The sequence below is a fragment of the Dreissena polymorpha genome, chromosome 10 (assembly GCF_020536995.1).
Source record: "Dreissena polymorpha isolate Duluth1 chromosome 10, UMN_Dpol_1.0, whole genome shotgun sequence".
Lineage (NCBI taxonomy): Eukaryota > Metazoa > Mollusca > Bivalvia > Myida > Dreissenidae > Dreissena > Dreissena polymorpha.
Window position 1 is genome coordinate 37,058,432 of NC_068364.1, and position 16,407 is coordinate 37,074,838.

The following is a 16,407-nucleotide window of genomic DNA, read 5'->3' on the forward strand; positions in this document are numbered from 1 at the left end:
AACAAAACTGTTTGAATCATAAGGTTTTTTATAATGAATAAAATTATTATCTTCATTTATGTAATACAAATAAATACCTGGACATATATTATGTGTTTTTTTCTATTGGTTTAGTATTTATGTATTTAGTCGATGCGAACATCTCATTAAACAGATAACTGACCTACATCGGCCAGATAAATAATCCACCCGACATCGGTCCGAGCAACAGCCGATGGGCTTAACGTGTTCAGCCGTATAAACCTAAATATTTCATAGACGAATGCAACTTTTCTCCATATCGACAGTTTCAAATTTCATTTCAACAATATTAATTACGCAGGTATAAAACAGCGTTATTTAAGTAATTAATATTGTTGAACGGTAAAGTGTTAATATGTATATTATTTATTTTCAACTAAAACAACTGCTCAAGCAAAAACAATAACCTACATACACAATTTCCACGTGTGACATGTTTGCAATAAATATGGTTCTTTTGATTACTTGTTACGAATTTCACTCAACAAAGTTAATTTTCATGAACATCTAAGATGCAACGTTAATTCGAATACTACTAATGCTCTTAATTTGGAAAAACCGCGGCAATAAGGCGCTGCTAAGTTTTAATTGAAAATATGAGTTGTTGATCGATAACATACCCTCTTATTAGGTTAAGAGACCATTTACTTATCGATACATGCAGCTAAAATATGTGTACATTGCATATTTAAAGCATAATGAACAAACATACTTCAAATCTATGGTGTATCCAAATTATTAAAATGCGAAACGCGTGTGGTTTTATTAGTGATGTGCAGTTTCTGTGAAGTTGTATTTTCCGAAGGAAAGTTAAACTTGAAAGGGTGATTTATTCTGTGAAAAAGTCGTGTCTGTGTTTGTCCAAGCCATTCTATACGCTTACACCAACTGTTTCAAAGGGATGATGTTGTTAAATGTATCGTTTGTGCTTTACCTTCCCGTGTAAAAAATAAAATCGTCAAATACGTTTACAAACAAAGAACTAACTTATCTTTATTTTCATGTGTACATTATATCACATTAATATTAGTGCAATATCTTAATATAACATTTTATGTATCACAGCCCCCAATTAGTGAACGATCAATTCTAAATGTCGCGCGCCTGTTTCCAATATTCATATCTGAAGTGAAATTTAAATGACACAAATGAACTTGGTTATATATTTTAAAAATAAATATTCTGCTTAAATTAAAGGTGTACATTTATTTCTTACTTGCAAATTACAGTTTTATCAAATCCTACGATGAAGAAAGTCATTAGGTGGAAATATAAAACTAGATTTTCAGTGATTCGTTAGGTGATGATGATTATAACTGGATTATGTTGACGATTATGATGATGATGACGAAGATGAAGATTATGGCAAAGACCACGACGACGATGAGGATGATCACGACGACGAAGACGATGAGGATGGTGAGGATGATGATGATTATGATGATGATGAGGAGGATGATGATGATGATGATTATGGCATCGACAACAACGAAGACAACGACGACGTCGATGATAACCACGAAGATGATGACGACGACGATGAAAATAATGATAATGTTGATGATGATGATGATGATGATGATGATGAACATGATGATGATGATGATTATGATGATGATGCTAATGATGATGGTGGTGATGGTGGTGACGATGATGTTGCTGATGTTGATGACGATGATGATGATGATGATGATGATGATGGTGATGATGATGATGATGATGATAATGATGATGATGATGATGATGATGATGATGATGATGATGATGTTGATGATGATGATGATGATGATGATGATGATGATGATGATGATGATGATGATGATAATGATGATGATGATGATGATGATTGATGATGATGATGATGATGATGATGATGATGATGATGATGGTGATGATGATGATGATGATGATGATGATGATGATGATGATGATGATGATGATGATGATGATGATGATGATGATGATGATGATGATGATGATGATGATGATGATGATGATGATGATGAAAATGATGATGATGATGATGATGATGATGATGATGATGATGATGATGATGATGATGTTGTTGATGATGATGATGAGTATGCTGCTGCTGCTGCTGCTGCTGATGATGATGATGATGATGATGATGATGATGTTGATGATGATGATGTTGTTGTTGGTGTTGGAAGTGATGGTGGTGGTGGTAGTGATGGTGGTAGTGGTGGGATGTGGTGGTGGTGGTGGTAGGGTGTGGTGGTGGTGGTGGTGATGATGATGATGATGATGATGAAGATTTTATATATGAATATTATTAGTTAAACTGTTAGTATCTGATGGTGTATAGGATAGCGCGAATGTTATGAAAGTACTGAGGGTGTATATCCCATACACCTCCAGTTACTAACTGTGTAACGAGTATATCTCAATGTCATAATATACGATATAGTTTCCCTATATGATTCGATGTTAAAACGACAGCTTTAAGCGAAAATTAATGCAAAAGTTTCCACAAACAGACCCCATAACCAAACCTTTTCCTAAAGGCCATTCTACGCGGAATCGATTTATGCAATAAAAAAAATGTCATGCCCAGTCCAAGAAAGGACACTAATCAAAATCGACTGTTTTTGCATCTTTTTTCCGTTCGTTTCTTGGTGGAATGTAACCTTTTTCAGTGCAATGGTTTACTATAGTCTACAAGTTTATCATATTTCAGGGATTCAGTAGTGAACACCTATTCATGCCCTACCATTATCTCCGAAAGATAACACCCAAATAATAGTCAAAAGTGTAAATCATGCCTTCCTGTCAACTATGATTTTTTTAGAGAGTACAGCCCTACATGAAACGGTTATTTAGTATACTGTAACCTCAACCGACGACTCATTTACTCGGGTTGTATGGAAATTACTCGGGGTGTGTGGAAACAATTCAATGGGAACCTGATCGCGCTAAACCAATCGGATTAGGTCATTTTGTATTACGTGAGATATGATGTAATATACTGGAATTTAATTGCTATCGCGATTTTTTTAAAGGTATTGTTTTCACAACTTACTCGCCATTAGGATTCAATTGCTCACCCTTTGCCTTTAACATTTCATAAGTAACTATCATTAAAAAGGGAAAAGTGTGATGATAATGGGTTAGGATTAGGGTTAGTGTCTTTAGTGAACTGTATTAATTACCGTTTTATATTACATACTTGGTTAAACTGTAATTGCCTGTTAATCTATCATTCGTAAACGCTTACTTAATTGATCGACGTCAATCAAAATAATAGTAGGCAGTTAGCCCCGCCCTCATAAGCATTCTCGTTTCTTATCGGATGGTAAACACCACAGTTTGGCGAATAGCCAGTTACCCGAGCATGTCTCGTGACGCATCTGTGTCAGCACACATGACTTTGTTATTAGGGTTGAACATTCGATACGTGCGTCATGGGGAGTGTTTTGCGATTACGCGTAGACGTAGTTACAGAGTAATCTTTTAAAGTAGGGGATAAATTTATAGATTGATTGTCTGACAATCGCCCTTTCCTTTTGCATTTTCAATTTTAATCGCCAGTTGAAAGATTTAATCGCCATTGGCCATCGCAAACGATAACATATAATATCCTGACTTTGATGTAAAGAAATACAAAAAACGGTTACAAATATTTAAATAAACACGGTTTATATTATTGTAGATTTGTGTAACATATAGTCGCATATTCGCCGCATGAAGTGTGTGTTATTAAGTGCACGTATATTAAAACACACGTATTTGTTCGTAAATAAAAAATATATTACGGACGATTGCATCATATGTGTCCTCACAGTGCTTGTTATGAGTATATTATTTCATTATCAAAATATATAGTATTTTAATATTCGATTAACACGCACTTTTCTTTCGACAAATTCAAATCACTCTTTAAAAGCCTCGTCATGCGAAAATGGATTTTATGACACATCGGCTAGCGTAGCTCTAGCTTAGTCTCAGCAATTGCACAGTATGGTCAGGAGCTGCGCGCTGTCCGCTATAAATCAAGCAAGGTTTCGGGTTAGCATAAGGTATCTGCTTACCAGATAGCGAGATGCATGCTGGGCTATAGCTACGCTGACCGAATATGGCAAACGACCTATATTTGCATGTCGCGGGTCTAAACTAATCATTTATTTATTATAAATGAAACATGTAAGCACAATAATTTTCGACATAATTTTAGTATTTCAAGAACGATTTCCATACCGACTCACCGAGTTCAGCAAACGTTTGTAATACGGCATTGAAACCATTTCCGTCTTATCTTCACACTATAATATTACGGTAGTTTTTGTTTACTCATCTTGAAAGGAATACTGTGTTTTCAACGTTAATCGATATTCCATTATGTTGTCAACGGCTGAAGTTCCCAATCGATGTTTAAAAAGACTGGTTCTATTTGTAATATAAGCATTATTTAAAGTATTTCAAAAGTCGGTTTAATGAAGAATACATCGTACATTCAGACTTAAAAATTACTCAATAACAATCCTTAGTATTGGTTGGAATTGCTTTTAAAAATACACACAATGCATCACTTATTTCAACCTTAAATGAAACATTCCTTCTATTAAAATTTGTTGTAACCTCGGAAACCATTAACTTATCGACGAATACCATTACCTGTTAAAGTTTAAGCCTATTTATTTTAGCCCGATTACATCGAAATCCTGATGCTTATTGAGTTATTTTCACTGATTGGTGTTTCTACACAAAATATTGAGAAGAACGGGGATCAAACAGGTGGCTACACCGTCACTAGGCGGATATTATATTCATTACGACACGGTGACCTGTTGTCGCAAATTGGTCACGCATATATATAACACAACTTAGAACACCTCTTAATTTATAATAATTTATAAAAATATCAAATTAAACATAAAAAATTCGTAAGAACTAACAGAAATGAAGGCGTTTTATAACACAAAGGCATTAATATCTAGCAATAAATTATCAGACAGTGTAGCACCAACAAACGAACTTGACAAAACACAATCATAAAAAACAAATACCACACAATAAATACATAATTTAATAATTAGTTTGAAAACTTTTTCATGTTCAATAACTAAAATACCGACATAATTTTGATTTATTTCATGACATTAAGACTAAGAATACCTGTGAATGTTAAACGACATAATTGGAATTGCTAATAAGTGTGTACTTTTTTTCTCTATTATCTTTAAAGTGGTTCTTCCAATAGAAGTTCAGTTTGTGTGTTGACATGCCAATACATTTGTTGTACTGTTTGATTCTTGACGACCCTCATTCAACACTCTGTTGACTTAACGAAGCCTGCCACACACGCGAATAACATTTTTATTTTGTTTAAACTTGTTTTCAAGCTCATTGACGTCAATCACTCCCACCGTAAATATAAATATTATCTTACCTTAATCCATTAATCGACTCTACACATGTCTTGCTTATAGTGTCACATGATCCCAATGATTTACTCGTCGACACATGCTACTGATTGTGTACCGCGATTTGATAAGACGACTTGCCGATTATGGGTTGAAGATTTGAAAAAACAACGACAAGGTTTATCAAAATGTATTTCCGGGTGATATTTGCAACAGCAATGTATTAGTCGAGATGCGATTTATGTGCCGGAAAGAGAACGGTTTTATCTTTAAGGACTGCAATATAACATAAGCGTAGCTATTGTTTTCTGCATACTTATTGGTATACTAACTGAAAAAGACACAAGTTTTTTTTTTTATAAAAAAGATCAACATTCTATTATTTTGACAAAGCGTTTACTGTTTAGAATAACGTCAGCTTCATTTGTTTACAAATAGATTGCACGCCATATACCCTATATATTGGTTTATGATATTGCTCAGCATGTAATTAAAATATTTCCACATTTATATTTCCTTCATTTAATAATGTATTTACATCATCAACGAATTGTTTCAGTTTTTGGTTTCAGCAGTATTTAAACTTGGCAAACAAAATCTGTCAAGGAAAATAGAATTACGATTTATTGTCCAAAGATGACATGCGCGTTACTTTATTTCATGTTATTAATTGTTCACATGTTAGATACATCGATTTTTAATGTAAATCTAACTTTACATAATTGCAATTACACATTGTACATACTAATGACAAAGTAGCTAGCTACGCATATATGTGATAGCTAACTGATAGCATCATGCACCGGCCTTGTGATACGTTTACTTCATTTAGACCCTGGCCGTTATCTGCTTCTTTATAAATACATTTTTCATAAATGGTCTGTTCGATAACGGGCATTCACCTGTTTGAAATGTGTTATTAAATTCCTCGATTGGTGAAGTAATGTCTGATACATATATCAGAGAGGTGTGTATACCAGCATTTTTTCTTGTTAGAAGTGTTCTGCGTGGACCAACATTCAAACATTCGGCCAAGTGAATGCAATGCTTACATGGTCACAATAAGACGTTGTAAGAAAGGTAGCAATCAAAAATGTATGTTCAATATATAAAATGTATTTTCTATATCATATTGAAACAAATGTCAACAAGGGCATACCACTAACTCAATGTCAGACTAAATTACACATTCGGCTATACATATAAAATAAAATTGAAAAATAGCTCACTAACAATAAAATATCTGCTTTGTCACCTAAGTATGAAGTGAACATTCAGCTGCATTATCAGGGCCCGTAATCACCAACTTATTTTAAGACTTAAGTTTAAAGAATAGACTGAGACCCAATAAATCTTACCTCAATGTTTAAATAGATGTATGCAAAAAGGGGCTTATGTCGTACGCACACTGTTCTATCTGATGAATGGTGTTACAGTTTTAAATATATGTGTTTTCTTAGACGCAAGTCTAACAAAAAAGATTTGTGTTTTTTTTATTCCTATTTAGTTACCTCGTAAAATGGTTAGATAAAATAGAGACCAACATAATTACACTTTTTGAGGCACGATACAATTAAACTAAAATAAATGTCAAACCGAAACGTGCTGATAACACTGATTATCTGGATGTATGATTATATTCAGAACATTCCATTGTAATCATGTGACGGCTGTATATATGCAACTGAAACCGATAGTCATGTATTTAAGTGGACTTTGTTTAAGGACGATTCACTTACTACACATGAACTAGATATCGTATACGCTTACTGCGTACATTATGATATTTTGGAAAACAGTTCAGTTTGCTTGTTTAAATTATATTATGTTGTCTTATTTCGCATTGCGCGTAAACATTGAAATCCGAAATTTTAACGGTACTGCATTAATTGAAGTATATTAAACTTTGGAAAACATAATTTGTCGACTAATGCCATATCTGGTTTAATTCAAGGATATTTACAAACATACAATAATAATTTTAATGTTCTTTGCAACAGCATGTTATTGGTCGAGATAAGAGTTTTGAACGGAAAAGCGGACATATGTGTCCTTAAGGACAGCAATATAACATAAACGTAGCAATTGTATTGGCATTATAACAGGAAAAACTGAGTAATAACAATGATAAACATTCAATCATATAGAGCAACCGTTTTTTTGTATTAAATGACGTCAGTGAAAGTGTGTTAATAACAGTGTGCATGCCATACACAATATTTATGATATTATTATTGGTAAATATTTAAACATCATATTTGATATCCACAAGCATAAATTGAAATACCCTTTATTTAATTTAAAAATGCTATTACATAATCAACGTTATTATATTAAAAATGTTTTAGGTTATTTTAATTATCAACGAAGTGTTCGTTTTTACTTCAAACTGAGCATTATGAAATCGGTCAATTTCAAGCGAACATTATATATATTTAAGGATAGAGAAGATAGCTACGCTTGAAGTTGATGGATAACCGAGATCAACATGCGCCTACCTTGTGATACTTCAACTTTATTGATACCTTGGCCGTTATCTGCTCCTCTTAAAATAAACACATTTAATAATCTGCTCAATAAACGACAGTCAGCCGTTTCAAAATCAAATAATAATACACACGCTAAGTATCTGGGGTTATCGCTTTGTAACGGTCAATTCAGAGCGGTGGGGTTGTAAACCAGTTTGAAGGAAGTTTATTCTCACAATTCGCCTATAGTTTGTTATTAAATATTATAGTGAATAGTATTATTCACCGTATAGCATTCGCAAGTCAAATTAAACAACAATTCATGAAATATACATTCCAATGTGATAACCACTTAACATTTCTCACTAGTTCGTTAAAATGACCAACATAATGAAATTTGTTGAGGTAGGATTACATAAAACAAACAAAATATCAACTACATCTTGCCCTCAATTCGTTCCTTGTAAACATGTATACTTAACAAGGAAAATTGATCCACTTTACTTTCAATTCAATATACATACATCAAACCTTGAAATGTTCGATTTTAATGAAATTAATATAAATGTACGTTGATTTGGTCATATAAAATTTTAAGATGCACAGTCCAAAGATTAAAAAGGGAAAAACACCCATTAAAGGAAAGCACTCAATAACAACATACAAAGGACACGTCCGGAAATGCCCACGGTTACAGCAGTTGTATCATAATATATCATGGCACACGGTTTAGCGAAGGTTTAAATATAATCATTAACTAATATAATCATTACTTTTCAAAATGTATTTTATCAACAACTCCATAATACACCAGGCTGCGAAAATATTTCGTTTTTGCTCTGATACAAATACACTAAATCCTTATCAGGCAAAAAAATGTTAGCACTGATCGTTACTGCAAGGAGGATCTTTAAACTAGTTTTCACCTTACACTAACAATCATACATTGATACTTTAAACCTATTTATTTTAGTTTAAAGCTATTTATTTTAGCTCGATTGCATCGAAAGCCTCAGGCTTATAGAAACGCTATCGAGTCCGTTTCCTGGGCTTGTATTTAGTACTTGGTGTCTTTGGGGTAAGATCTAGAGAACGCTCCCCTAGTGGGGATCGAACCCGTGACCTCCGGATCGCTAGGCGGACAACTTATCCATTACACCACGGCGAACTTTGATATACATAAACACGTGTATTCATACTTAAACCGCACTAATTGTATGTGTATAAAGTGTCTTCTAGGATTAGACTGAGCCGTTCTCACAGGCTAATTAGGGACGACACCTTAAACATATTCTGGATTTTCACGAAGAAGGGAACTATTTTAAACGGAAAATACCATAAAAGCGGAAAGTGTCATCTCTGCTAAGCACGTGCAGACTGCACAATCTATTCTATGACGACACTAAACGCACATGCATTTAGCCCAGTTTTCCGAGAGAGAGGCTCAGCTTATTTTTAAAAAACACTCATACTCTGAGCTATTATTGTACACGAATGATGTATTGAATTTTTAAGGAGAATCAATTCAACGTGTTCGTTATACATGTATTATCAGTTGATCTAATGTACAAGGACTTATTCAAAGATTGTCGTGTGTGTATTTAAGTCATTACATGTGTCTACTAACAAATCTATGTTTGTTTTACTAATAACAACAGCAAAACAAAACGGTGAATACACAAATTGCCTTCCCAGGTATTGCAACCCGGGCTTTATGGAAGCGAAAACTAATGAGCTAACACAGCGAAACGCTGGCTTTCATATGTGTACATTAATTACATACTCTTTGTTAGTACTACACGTATCTCAGCGCAATGGATGTAGCACTGTTCAGTGTAAGGAATTCCGGATTACTCTCTCTATGTTTAAACGACACAAATTGTGGTCCAGTTACAATTACGCGATATAATTTACTATCGATAAACACAGTTTTGCTTTCAAGATGAGCAAACAAATATTACCGACATAGTATAGTGTCATGATAATAGGAAAATCGTTTAATTATCCAACCACAATGTTTGACGTATTCGGTCAGCAGGTCTGGCAATCGTTTCTAAATGCCTGGATAGGCTTCCCTTATTTACAAGTTTGCTATTTTGAATTCAATTTTGTATCGAATAGCATTGTGCTTAAATGTGCCATATAAAATTCGCAATTAGATTTGTAATGACCCTCGTCATGCGAAAATGGGTCTTATTCCATATGCGACCATCATATATATAGCTCACTCAGCCTGCAAATCTCTAAGTCTGGTCAGGAGATACATAATGAGACCATAACACATTTAGTGATTTTATAGCAAACAGCGTCGACTCTAATCAGACAGTGCAAATGCACATGTTGGGTTTAAGGTACGCTGGCCGAAACGCATAAGACCCATATTCGCATGACGCGGCTATGAAAGCCTGATTGAAATGTGTTGAAGGAATACTGCAATAAAATCAAATATTAACATACGATATATTTCGATAGTGAAGATATATACTCATAAAAAGGCATGTAAGGACACAAATGATGTGCACTCCCGTGGTATAATTTTAATCTACTGTCACTAATGTGTGAATCGACAATGAAAGCACACATTTCATGCGATGAATATTCGACTTACAAGTGAAAAGAACAAAAACATAATAGTTAAACTTTTGTTTTCAATTTATTTATTTAGAACAGTAAACGCAAACTTTAGTTCAAAGTTAGCATTTACGCCGACTACCTTTTTAAAAGATATTTCTTGTTATATTAAGTTGTTTTTAATATTCGGTTTTAGCGATTAAAAAGCAGTTTTGAGGTTGTTTGTATAGTACCTGTAGTTTGGTGAACTATTATTGGTGAACTCATGTTCGACGTTTTAGAAATTGAGAACTGTGAATATTAACAAGTTAACCTGCTACTATTGCGTTATTAGCACCCGTTAATACAAATTCTATCTGTTGATAACAAAAGAACGTTTCCCAGAAATATCAAATTTAACCCCGCTGTGGAAGGATGAACGAGGCTACGGAACAGATAATTTTTGTTATATTTAATTGTTTTTTTATATTCGGTTTAAGCGATTAAGAAGCATTTTTGTTGTTGTCTATCGTACCCCTGAAGTTATTGTTGAACTTATGTTCAACGCTTAATAAATTGAGAACATAAACAAGCGTAACCTTATACTATTGCGTTTTTTCCCGAATTTATTAATATCCTCAGATTATGAATGACCTGTACTTCGTTATTTAGACGCAGCAGATAGTTGACGCTTCTAATCATTCATAAACAAACATTGTTTATTGATTCTTTTCTATATAGCTCCGTTCAAACACATTCCATTTAACACGACATTCACATAATGTTTCCATTTGTGAATGAATAAAGTTGAAGAACTCAAACCTCTTGCATAAATTATACAACTCTTTCTCGCGCGGATACTGCAATAGTGGCGGGTTGTAGGCTTTCCCTAGATAACGGCAATCTGACTTGAACTTTTCGTCAACAACATTAGTTATTCGCGTACCCGAATCTATTAATAGCCACAGATTATGAATGACCTGTACTACGTCATTAAGACGCAGCAGATAGTGGACTTTTTTAATCATTCATAAATAATCTCTTCCGCGACACGTATAACACAAACATTGTTTATTGATTCTTTTTTTATAAGGCTTCGTTCAAAAATATTCCATTTAACACGATATTTGCATAGTATTTCCATTTGTGGATGAATATACATGTAGTTTAAGAACTCAACCTCTTGCATAAATTATACAAATCTTCCTCGCGCGGATACAGCAGTAGTTGCGGGTAGTAGGCTTTCAGAATATAGCGGCAAACTGACTTGAAATTTTCGTCAACAACATTAGCTGTTCGCTACGTGAACAAATAAACACCAAAAGAGAAAATGAACTCTTTAGGAATAGGCACCGATTTAGTTGAATGCAACCTTGTCATTCAAAGACGTTTACAAAGGCTCAATGCGACGCACGCTTGACACGTGATGCTCATTTGTTTTCTGGCATCTTTGCCCAGTGCATTGTGTATGTGCGGATGATTCTATGGGTATAGCTTTCAAATTTAACGATACCGAAAAGGTCTATTAATCGAATTCAATTGTTGCTTTGCCTTTCGTTCTGACAAATAAATTTGTGGTATATTTCGGGTATGTAATCTGCCTCTAATATGGTAAGCAGCTGTGGTGGCGAAATTAACAACACTTGTGACAGCAACAGCAAAATATGCATACAATATAGTGTACATTGCTAATACTATAAATTGGATACATGGCCGTAACTGTTGTTTCGAAGACACTTTTTCTATGTAGAGCTAGTATATTGAAGTTTATTGATTTTTTTTAATGAAATTGATTCTGTCAAGAACTACGTTTATGTCTAAAGTTTGTGTGGCCTTGAAACACAGACGCCACACATTTGAACAATAATAATAAGCCTTGCTTTGGGTAATACATGTGTGTAAAGTGTTGTCACTGCACAGGCTCATCTGGGACGCTACTTTACGCACCTGCATTACGCCCCGATTTCCAGAGCGCGGTTTAACTCAGTCATGTCTAGTGGACTCTCCCATTCTTCCAAATTAGATCAATTTATTTCCAAATTAGGGATTTCTTTTATACTTTTTATATTTATAATATTTATTACAGAAATTTCTTTAAGCAAACAGCGCAGACACTGATGAGACGCCACATCATGCGGCATCTCATCTGGGTCTACGCAGTTTGCCAACGCCTTTTTTCTAATGGCTTAACCGTTCATTTTTCTTCGCTGCAATAGCTGGTGTTCTCCAGTTGCAATGCAAATCCTTTCACAATTGTTGAGGAGAATTAAAGGTATCTATATTCTTAAAATTGCTGAAGTTGCATTATATGTGGAGATATAAAATACATTGACATTATGATTCTTTGAAATAATTTGAATTCTATTCATACTGGGTATACAGTAGGAATCCACAATGTTCATAACTTATAGCGAGAAATTGATTTGTTTTAAAACAATAAATAATCACTGCAATCGGTAGATGCTCACTTAAGTTTTTCTTCTTATTTCCTATAATCTATACTATGTGTATTTAATATTGAGCTTGTTTAGATAAACGAATTTGAACGCTCCACCAGTTCCCACCTTTTGCAACTGTATGCAAATTATTTCAAATACTATAATGATAAACAAGAGGGACACAGGTCTTAGATCGACATGTGAGGACTGAACTATTTTGATCAGTGTTTGCATTTTTATGTTCGGCTAAGAGAGCATTCGAAAAACAACAAAATATATATGATTTGAATAGTGTTTACAAGGCTTTTCTTTCTAAAGAGTTCATAATGTTTCAGTATAGCCTTATAATTAAAATTACCCCGCACTCTTGCAATATTGTTTTTCAACGGAACATAACCATGTTTGAACACGGCCGATATATAATTGGTACAAATGTTTTGAAATGTTTGTGATGATTCTGCAAAAAAAGGTAACTTGTAGGGTGCTCACAAGGTTTTTCTTTCAGTTGAACAAATTACCTAGTTTTTGATCCCACGAAACCCATTTTCGAACTTCGATCTGGCCAGCTTTCACGAATATTTGGGAATAAATGATACCTCAGACTCGTGCATACGACACAAAGACACTATTTTGTTTTACGGATCATTTCGGCTTAGAGGACTGGGTGAGTCATGTAAAATATCGTTTATAATAAATATTTTTTATAAACAACTGGTTTCAAGATGAGTTGCAGATAATTGGTCAGTAACCACAATTTAATAACTCTTTTGACCTGTTTAATTCTTTACAGCTCAATTCAACAGAGAAAAATGCCCATAATATCACTTTAAGGCATTGTAATGAGCGTATTTGGGTGCAAACTTTACAAGTCACGTTTAAGGGGTCGAGATATCGCAAAAGTAGCACCGGATTCGGGTTCCAGGAGACACGTAGATTGGACTAATTTATTGCTTAATTTCACTGGAATTTAAGGTATACTGGGTTTTGAGCTTCTGTTAAAACTGTGCTGCATTCTTATCGAATTTTAACATTTAAAATTCTAATTATTTAACGAATCAATATATCGGAAAATTAACATTCGGATTCAGCGAGCCAAATTCATATAGATATCACTATCTTATTGTTTGATTTCGATGGAGCGAGCGAGCGAGCGTATTTCGTTTGTGCACGTAAATAGGACGTTCGTATGAAAAGGGTGCTTAATGCAAAACGTATTTTGCTTATAACTTTTTTTTATCATTTTTCAAAACAAATTTAAAACTTTTAAACAGCACTATAAACTGTTTACGTTTTAATATAAACAAACAATTTGATTTTTTTTTTTGTTATATGATACATATATATATATATATTTTTTTTTAATTAAAAACTTTTTTATTTTTGAGTTTTTTTTTTCAAATTTGCTTTCAAACTTTTAAACAACACTGTAAACTGTTTATGTTTTATTTAAATTGTTGTTTTTCAAGGACAAATAAAAAAGTTATGCGTTAAAATGTATTTTTTACTATTAAAGTAATATTATGCAGATTCGTTCATACGACACAAAGACACAATTTTGTTTTACTGATCATTTCGGCTTATAAACAACTGGTAGCAAGATGAGTTGCTGATAATTGGTCAGTTACCACATTTTAACTAACTCTTTTGACCTGTTAATTCTTTTCAGCTCCATTCAACAGTGAAAATGCCCATAATATCACTTTAAGTAACAGCATTGTAACGAGCATTTGTCCTGCCTTTTCTTTACATCAGAGTGTGCAAGGCTTGTATCAGTTTTAAAGATCAATCGATCTTGATTGCTATTATAATCGTTGATTATATACTGATTGATACACAGCACAAAATGTTCGGTAGAAAACCCACGTCGGGTCCAGCGGCATAATCGTGACCAGCCAGGCAGCCTCAAAGTGTATGCGGCTTCGTCAATATACGATTTGGGGCTGCCTAACTGCCTGTCAAGATTATATCATTTTACGCTTTAGTTAACACTGCATTTAATACCCAAATATGGAACGGACGACGTTTATGGTCCTGCCTTTTCTTTACATCAGAATGTGCAAGGCTTGTATCAGTTTTAAAGATCAGTCGATCTTATCCCGAAAGATGCAATCAAAAACGTATGTCACGCAGCTTCTAATAAAATCGCATTCGCCCAAATGCAAGCGAACTCGGGCGTTCGGCAGGGGGATTTCGACAAAATCCCTGTACTTCAATAAATGCACAACAAACTATCGTCTGTCAACGTCGCTGCCAATGAAATACACACACACAAACACACTTAGGAACATTTAAAAAACACTAAAGGAATGGACGCGATCGCGAAATGGCTTTTCATCCAGAAGACAAAGAGAACGTTTTACAAACAGGCACGTCTTTCGTCAATCACCGCATGAAGCAAATATCTTAGTGTGTTTTCGCCATAAACGAGCCAATCGTTATGTATCTACTTTTTTCGGAATCCTCCGCCGCAAAATGTGAAAATTACCATAATTAACCACTCAGTAGCGCATGCCCATAACAAACGCATACGCAACTACTCACAAGTGCACTTTACACACATTATAGAGCACTTAACATGCATGCACTTAGTCCATGCACTAATCATCACCGCTCAATAACAAGGCATTCAAAAGACAATCCAAAATCCGTTTCCAACTACTTCCCACATCGACGCCTACTTTCAGTATGATGCTTTCACTTTCACTTTACTGGCACAATCCGCAATTACATCACTTTGCTCACGAACGCACACAAATTAACATATCAACATATCGCATACATACAATACATACATAAATAACAACGTACTCACTCACTTGATTTATATCTTTGGTCTTCTCAGAAATCAGTGCCATCAAATGCTCCTCGTGCACGCTATTCGCTATGTCGACAACAGCCCTTTCAACAGAGTACAACAACAACAAGCCAACATGAAAACACCAAAGTCGGCAATAAGTCTGCTTTGCATTTCCGCTGATGAACCCTTGTGACTTTCAAGACGGAAATGGGACAAACAAAATAGCCAGTAATTGGAGCAAACGTCATCACAATGTTTATAACCATCGATTCACCAATAAAGCATGCAAAGAATCATAATTTTGCGTGTGCTAACTCTGTTGACACAGTGTGCCTTTCTCCGGTTTTCCGCTGTATCGTCACTATAAATTTTTGTGTCATCCATATAATTTTAGTAGTCGTTATCATAGTCATACTCATTATCATCATTATCTACAACAACATGACCATCATCATCATCAATCATCATCGTCATGAATATGTAATTATCTTGAATTTCATTGTATTTTTTTTGGGTAAATTCTATGTTTATTAGTATGTATTTTATTTTTATTAAATTATTTGTATTATTATTTATAAATGACATTCCTGTGCATATACAGTTATTAGAACTAGGAGCAATTGACCCTGTCTTTTCAAAGATCTTACGAACATTTTAAGATGGATTGATTGATTATTATTAATTGAGCCTCGTTCTGGGAAACCCGGGCTTCATGCATATACGTAAAGTGTCGTCTAAAAATAAACTGTGCA

At 34.2% G+C, this 16,407-nt stretch overlaps 1 protein-coding gene across 6 annotated transcripts in view; it reads right to left on the reverse strand.

Annotated features, from left to right (window-relative positions):
- LOC127847340 (uncharacterized) overlaps positions 1-16,407 on the reverse strand; it is a 56,874-nt gene that overhangs the window by 14,766 nt on the left and 25,701 nt on the right. The window contains exon 1 of one of the 6 annotated variants that reach the window (XR_008033936.1): positions 5,429-5,762. The exons of 2 other annotated variants lie outside the window; for them this stretch is intronic. The gene's annotated coding sequence lies outside the window, so the exon portion shown is untranslated. Of the gene's footprint in view, positions 1-5,428; positions 5,763-16,407 lie in introns of those variants that run through there. 3 more of the 6 variants (XM_052379173.1, XM_052379172.1, XM_052379174.1) reach the window with 3 other exon arrangements.